Source organism: Drosophila navojoa, unplaced genomic scaffold (genome assembly GCF_054131105.1).
Source record: "Drosophila navojoa isolate 15081-1374.11 unplaced genomic scaffold, UAZ_NAV_1.0 NAV_Backbone_103, whole genome shotgun sequence".
NCBI classification, from domain to species: Eukaryota; Metazoa; Arthropoda; class Insecta; order Diptera; family Drosophilidae; genus Drosophila; species Drosophila navojoa.
The window spans coordinates 7,444-16,274 of NW_028301752.1; the positions used below are offsets into that span (position 1 = coordinate 7,444).

Genomic DNA, 8,831 nt, shown 5'->3' on the forward strand with positions numbered 1-8,831 from the left:
TGTTAATGAAGTTTTGACTATTGTCTCACTTTAATTGCAGTTCCATCCATAAAATAAAGAATGCACTAAAAACTAAATTTCTCTTCTGTGGCTTTAAGGTGGCATCATACAATGCATGCATCCATCCAATCCCAATCGAAGTCAACGCAAACATTGGACTGCGTATTCGGAAATTCCTTCAGCTTGAATAATTTTGTCATCATTAAAAGAGTCGAATTTCATTTTTTTAATACATCGACCGATGAAGGTATGTTCTTTTGCTTGTGTATATATATATATATATATTGTATACAAAAATATTTTAGAAAAAAATGAAACATTACCTACCAAGAAGTTTAATCAATTTGCACAATATGCCTCAGAAACTAACATTATCCATGATTTCGTTGACCCTATTGGCACCAATCAATATACCATTGATAAATCAATGGAGTCCAGTTCCTGTGGCATCATGCAAAACTTAACACGCATTGGTTGGGGAGTAGAGGCTACTCACTACCCCCGTCGTGAATGCCGAAGCATACGGGCGTGTCCACGCTCACACCACCGGTTATTATTGCGTATACCGGGATATACAGAGGCAGTTTAATCGAGTTAGAAAAGGTGACATTTCCATCCACTAAACCTAGTTGAAGACACCTGATGTATGTCTCACTTCTTCACGTCTGTCCGTATGAACGCAGTTTATTTATGCGCTATTAAAGGTAGAGACTTAAAATTGGAACAGATACTCGTGTGTATCTCCGATTTATGAAATGTTACAATTTTACCAATCCGCTAAAAATCGGAATGTAGATCCGCGTCGATCATCCGTATGAGCTATGGCGGATATATCTATGCCCATTAGGGGCGTGGCAAATATGATTAAACGGTATCTCCTAGAGTTTTATAGCAAGAACGTTAAAGTTTTGCTCGTGAGTTAATGTTTTGATTCTACAAAGATTGATTATTATATGTCTACGCCTCTTAGGGGCGTGGCAAATCGCACCTTAAGATATAATGATTTTTAAAATTCTACTATATTTTGGACACTTTAGCTAGAGACCTTAAATTTTGTATATATACTCGGACTGTCCGCCCACAGAGGGCGTGGCAAACCGCAAAAGTTTTTATCCTATGGTATTTGTTTTTTTCAGTCTCATTTGAATACTTTTTACTCTACTATCTCCCTTGAAGCATACTTAGCATCACAGGATTAACTTATCTACTAATTTAAGTAGAGCGTAGGTTTGCGAAATGTCGTCTTTTTAACCTGCAAATGGGTCTCGAGCTTGGCAGTTTTCTTGCGAGACGGTTGGCGTGGGTCTTAGGGCGGTCATTGTACCGACTCGAATGGCTCACTGGAAAATTTGCAATTTTTGACTGAATTATTGTAAATGAACTTTAAATTGTTTTTTTGACATTCCTAAGTCTATTAGATGCGTTGCATCTAAAGGAAACTGTGTAATCATACCGATTACTAGTTTCTCTAAAACCATTTTATTCGAAAGGAAATTGTTTTAGCGATGATCAACATATGTCCTTGATGTGTAGTCACTATCAGATATTTTAACGACTCTGCTTGTAGAATATGCTGTGAAATTTGCTATTCGAGTGCCTTTTTGCGTGCATTTCATACATTCATTGAAGGATGAATGACCTTCTAAGCCACTTAAAAAAGCTTTAACGGGGGCATTGCATATAAATAACTTGCATTTAACTTTTACTTTAGTTGTTCCTACCCTTATACCGTCTAAATCTATACGTTGTAACTCCTGAGCAAAATCATTGAAGACATTAGCAGGATTGGATTAGCAGGTTTTTCATTTCCTAAAAATGTTCCAATCATGCAAACTTCACTGTCTTGAACAAAGACCATGCGACAAGATTTCTTTGTACATATTTCTCGATGCCCAGATGTAGATAGTTTCCCGGAGCTACCGTCCTTAAACTGGTTTCTCTCAATGGTTAACTAAACAAGTAAGAAGACTCTAGTCGAGACTGCTCGACTAGGAGATACCCTGAACCCTCCAAGCTGATATTCTTATCATTCTGCACTTCTTTTATGCACGCACACATATATACACATGCATCCACCCTCACGCGCCCGCGCTCTGCTAACTGCGCAGTAAGCAGCGACTGCGCTTGGGCTGCGCTGCAGTGTGTTCAATATTAAACGAATTTATTTGTTGAATAATTTATTTAATAATAGACGTCCAATCTTAATGAAACTTTCAGAACATACTCATAATGTTCAAATGAATGTACATTCCAAAGCACAAGTCTCTACTACTTGAAATACGCTTTTTACAAAGGTGAGGGTGAGGGGTCGAATACAGGGGTGGGGGGTAAATTTTAATAAAAACCGAAATTATATAAAATAGACATGAATCTACACATAAAATTTGGAAGCTATAGCTCCAAAGGTGTAGGCGCTATAATCAAATAACTAGCTTTCGATAAGGTTTTTAATCGATAATTAAATATCGGGAGTAGTTATCGATTTTTAGTGATAAACTTGATATGCGCGTGATATACACGGACCTAGGAAAAAAATTTCAAGTCTCTAGCTCTTATATCTTCTGAGATCGACGCGTTCATACATACGGACGGACGGACGGACAGGGCCAAATCGACTCAGCTCGTCGCCCTGATTAAGAATATATATACTTTGTGGGGTCTGTCACGCCTCCTCCTGCATGTTACATACTTTTTCACAAAAACATTATACCCTGATTTCCCATTTTCAATGGGTTGAGGGTATAAAAAGTATGCGTACAAACTAAAAACCCACTAGTTTTAATCGTTGTGTGAAGCTTTTAGTACCGTTAAACAGCATGTTCAGGCATGAACATATGAATATACGATGATCGTATACATGCCTCCGACGCACTCAGCGACTAGCAGGTAGTGCGCTTTGATAGCGATAAGGGCCACATGTACGGACTGCATAAATATACAAATGAAGACCAACCCTTGCAACCCCAGAGTCAGATTACGAAGGAGACGAGCGCTGAGCCTTACAAACTCAGCGATAGGATAAGAATAGCTAATAGACCAACGCGGAGTCTTACACACTCAGCGATAAGATAAGAATAAGTAATAGTAAATGCCCGTGTTGCTCGAAGGAAGCCACTTATCTCTGATGCAAATAAAATCAAACGGATGGATTTCGCCAGAAAATACTTGGAAGTCAATCCAGAGTATTGGAACCAAGTGATATTTAGTGATGAGAGCAAATTCTGTATATTTGGTATCAAGGGGAGAAAGCTTGTGTGGCGAAAGAGAGGCACTGCGTTCGACGTACAAAATCGAACTCCAACCGTAAAGCACGGTGGAGGTGGCGTAATGGTGTGGGGCTGTATGGCAGCAAGTGGAGTGGGCAATTTGGCTTTTATTGAGTCCACAATAAACCATATGGATTACCTCCATATCTTAAAACACAATTTACACCAAAGCACAATGACCCCAAACACACAGCTCACAATGACAAGCTCTGGTTGCTCTATAATACTAGACACCAGCTTCATTCGCCTCCCCAGTCACCCGACCTTAATCCCATAGAGCATTTATGGGATTTTTTGGAGCGCAAGATTAGAGAGCGAATAATTACTTCAAAGGACATGCTCAAATCGGTTCTGATGGAGGAGTGGCTGAAAATTCCGGCTGATTTCACCCGGAAATTGGTGGCATCGATGCCAAAACGGTTGGAAGAGACCAAGAAGCAAAAGGGGTATCCAACCTCATATTAATTTTCATTGAAAAAAATATATTTTTGGATTTGTTTTTTAGTTTGTACGCATACTTTTTCTAAGTGAATTTTCGTTGTTTTTTTCTTATTCAAAATATAAAAAAAAACTGTTTAATATTATTTTAAAAAAATTGTTGATAAATGTGTGTTATTAAATAGTTTTTCACTAAAAAATATAATATTGATAACGATACTAAGATTTATCATATTTACTCTCTATCAAAGTCGCACGTTAGGCCTGTACGCATAGTTTTTCTGGCAAGTGTATATGAAGTGTGTAAAGAGTTTCTTGACAGTGTCAAATATTAGTAATCAAAGTTTTTTTTTTGTTTTTTAAATTTCACCCTTATTGTTTTTGTTATTTTATAATTTAATTTAAAACTACATATCTATTAAACAGTTCCTCCACGGAGCTGATCAAAAGACGTCCGCGCAATTAAAAGCCCTTGGCAGGCGCAAGTCAAATTCACGCATTATAAACATAAGTATGTAAATACATATGTACATATGTATGTCGCAGCATGAACATACAATTGTAGCTTGGCCACTGTGCGTGTGCTTGCATGTCGCTGCTGGGCAATAGATTTGGTCTATTGTGAAATTATTTAGAAATTCCATGAATTATGAATATCGGTGGCGCCCTTTGAGCGAGGCGATGGCGGTGTCGCGCTGTCGCTGAGTGTAGTCCAACTTGCGTTTGAAAAGCAACAGAATCAGGTACTGAGGCGAGAATAAGAAATCAGTTGAGTTCAGAGTCTGAATAGCATTATGACGAAGATACGAGACGTCAACAATTCATGTTTTTTTGTAAAATGTGTTTGCCATTCATCTGCTTTTGCTTCAAGTTAAGCTTGCAAGCAAATGCCTCGAAACTTGGAGCAAACCATTAAAGAGCTATATAACTACTTTTCAAAAAGTTCAAAGCGTCGACGAAAATTTAAAGAGTTTCAAACTTTCTTAGATTCTCCTGCACAGAATATACTTAACCACTACGAGATACGTTGGCTATTGTTTCATTCTTGTTTGGCACGCATACTAGAATAGTGGGATGCCCTCATTGCATTCTTCCAAGAAGAATATAAAGTTGATAACAATTTATCAGCTGAGTATACTCATCCAATTTAAAAAATTCAACTGTTAAACTTTATATTTTATTTTTGGATTATATACTTGCTTTAGTGAATAAATTCAATATCATATTCCAGTCTAGTCGATCTGTTGTACATCTTTTCTATTAAACTATGTCCGAATTCTACAAAAGTGTATTGGGTTGTTATATGCAGGAGATGTACATACATAAACAATACAGATTTAAATGCCATAGAGTCAACAAACACATTTTATTTTGTACATATAAAAGACACATATCTCGGAATAAAAGTGGCAACTGAACTTTCGACAAATAGCTTGGACAAAGAACATAAATTGGCTTTTTTGAAACGTAGCCAGTTATTTTTAATCGAGTTATGCTTACAACTAAAAAAAAGATTGCCATTACAAGATAACTTTCTGAAAATGTTAAGTTTTTTGGATACAAATCAAAATCGTCAAGCTGTATGAACGCTTTCCCGATTTTGTCAATGATCCACAAATAACTGCCACTGAGTATCGAACAATGAAAACTGACGACATGGTTAAAATGCTTTTGACTAAAAATCTCAATTGCGATACATTCTGGTACGAATTGAGTCAGTTAAAAGATATAAATAATTACTATAAATATTCGAATATTTCGAAATTTGCTCAATCTACTTGTGTTAATTTTGCCCGTTTCTAATGCGTCATGTGAACGCATATTCTCTCAAATTAATTTAATCAAAACGAAAAATCGAAGCCGCTTTGAAATCTGGAACACATACTCGTGTATAACTCTGATTTATAAAGTGTTAAAATTTTCCCGATCCGCCCACTAGGGGCGTGGCAAATCGGAAAATGCATTTTCCGATATACCAGAAATCATGTTAGTTGAAGAGCTAGAAAGTTTAAATTTGGTATGTAGATCCGCGTTGACCCCCCAAGTCCAAAAAGCTATGGTGGATATATCTACGCCAATTGGGGGCGTGGCAAATCAGATAAAACTGTATCTCCTAAAGTTCTAAAGCTAGAACGTTTAAACGTTGAAGATATAGTTATTTTCAAATTTGGCTATATTTTAGGCACTATTGATGCTAGAGACTTGAAATTTGATATATATACGCAAGTTGACCTCCCAAGTCCAACAAGCTATAGTGGATATATGTCCGCCCAAAGGGGGCGTCGCAAACCACAAAACTTTATATCTCCTACAGTTTAAGAGCTAGAAGTTTCAAATTTGGATAGTTGAGTTACTGGTAACCTCCTCTATCGATGCCCCAAAAATAATTGTCACGCCTCTTTGGGGGCGTGGCATATCGAAAAATACCCTGTAATTTTTCACATGTTTTGAGCGTAAGCATTCAAATTTCGCATTTACGTTACCTTTAGCTTTTCTAAGAACTGGCCAAAAATGAGGTGTCTACGGCCACTAGGGGCGTGGCTATCTATGTATGTACATGTATATACAAATAGGCTTAATAGGCATTGATAAATTTATAAAATTTAAAAATAAAATTTAAATATTTAAAAAATATAAAAGAATCTAAAACAAAATTTGCAATTTAAACAAGTAAGAAGACTCTAGTCGAGCCTGCTCGACTAGGAGATACCCTGAACCCTCCAAGCTGATATACTTATCATTCTGTACTTCTATTATGCACGCACACATGCATACATATGCATCCACCCTCACGCGCCCGCTCTCTGCTAACTGCGCAGTAAGCAGCGACTGCGCTTGGGCTGCGCTGCAGTGTGGGCAATAATATGAGAATTTACTTGGTGAATAACTTCGTTTGTAAACATACGATCTTAATGAAACTTTTAGGGCGTAATTATATGGTCAAAATGTGTGTACATTCCAAAGCACAAATCTCTAGTACTTGAAATACGTTTTTTACAAATTGGGGGCGAATGGGGCGTGGTATCCAAAATCTGTTGATTACAAAATGTTTGTATTCATCATATATATATATACACAGTAAATCTGAAGTCTCCACGTCTAATAGTATTCCAATGAGGCTCAAAAAACAAAAGCAATTTTTCGATTATTCTCGATAAAAAAGTTATCGGATGAGTTATCGAAAAAATAAAGCAAACTCGTACTGCGTATGGTATACACGAGTATGCACACAAAATTTCAGCTCTCTAGCTCTTATATCTGAGATCTCGGCGTTCATACGGACAGACGGACGGACGGACGGACGGACGGACGGACGGACAGACGGACGGACAGACGGACAGGGCTATATCAACTCAGCTCGTCATGCTGATCAAGAATATATATACTTTATGGGGTCTGCGATGATTCCTTCTGCCTGTTACATACTTTTACACAAAACCATTATACCCTGATTTCCCATTTTCAATGGGTTCAGGGTATAAAAAAAGAGTTTTCCGCGTGATTTGAACTCGCACCCAAGTCATGTTTGTCAAAAGAACAAAAACAAATTGAAACGGCGCCTTTGCCGACAGCGCCACCACCTACTGTGAACAAATATAATTCAAATGAAATCGAAAAATAAGATTCTTGTTATGACGCATTATAGAAAAGAAGAGCCAGAGTAGCGGATGATAAATTTGCATTTATGTGTACATACATACACACATACAAATGAGCGCGTGCATAAGAATATGTATATGCGTGCAGACTTATGTACATACATATACATGCATATATGCGTACATACATATATGAGGGCTATTTAAGAAGAAACAAATTTAAACTTATAAAATTGTACAATTACAAAAAAGAATAAAATAAATATCTATTTTATAAAAAACGAAATATGTATGAAAAAAAAAATAAATAAAAATAACAGTGAAGGAATGGGCTTTGAACCTCCGCCGCAGTAACATAACTTGCGACGCCTCTAGCACCCACGTCATCACTTTGCTTGACAAACTGGTAGCTTAAATATAATAAGCTAATAACAGAGCGTTCTTTGACAAAACTACAATAACAGCTGGAAAATCCAGAAATCAATCGCAATTCTTAGAATGCTAAAAGGCGCGCTTTTGTAATGTAAAAAAACGCTTAAGAATCTGCAATAGGTGTGACCGAAAGCTATCAACGAAAATTACCATACATTTGTACTCAAAAAGTGCACGATCAATATAATAATTATCGATTACTCGATAAAAATGACTAAAAGCTACAATATAATCAAAAAGCATAATTGTTTTGTACTATATTTTTTAAAGCCAAATTAAATTTAAAATAAACTAGATCTCAAGCATAAGCTTTTCACTCATTTAAGCTATTAATTTCAAAATATGCTAAATTTAGCTTAAAACAAATTGGCAACAGCCTTCAGAAAACGAACAACACTATTCGATTATTCATTAGAATTTAATATTTGAAATGTGGACACACTTGCAAGCCCCCGTTATATCTCGCTGAAGCTGGAATTTGAGAAGAAAACTTTGCATATACATTATTTAATATACATAAATATAATTTAAATAATATAATTTTATAAATATGTTATAATTGAAGTGTTGTTGTGCTAAACGAAGAAGGCGAAAACAAATCGTAAGTGAATAGTTGTGAGTTAATATAAAATGAGTCGATTTATGTATGTATGTATGTATGTACATATCTGACGGCATATATATGTATGTACATACGTATGTACATATATGGTTGTATATATGTATATGCATATGTATACATTTACATACAGATGTAATAATGTGTGGTTTTCAGCATGAATAAGGTATGTACACATACATATGTATGTACATACATATATGTATTCTTTTGTGAAACCTCTTCCCTATTTATTTTAGTGAATACAATAATACATACATATATAACTCTCGTTATTTACGAATCGAATGTATGAAATAATAACTCGTGTTAACTTTGAATTAATGAGAGGCTCGAAATATCTCAGGTTTTAAATAACGAGAGTTATTTATAGTTATATATGTATTAGAGGCCTGAGTTACCATCTCTACTCCCCTCGAGATGTCACCCCAGAAGCCGCCCCGCCTTTTCGCTGAGCCGGCACTTGGCTATCGTGTG

The 8,831-nt window shown here is 36.2% G+C and overlaps 1 pseudogene; it reads left to right on the forward strand.

Annotated features, from left to right (window-relative positions):
- The first annotated feature begins 4,495 nt into the window (after positions 1-4,495).
- LOC149090469 (uncharacterized) lies at positions 4,496-5,643 on the forward strand (annotated as a pseudogene).
- The last annotated feature ends 3,188 nt before the right edge of the window (positions 5,644-8,831 follow it).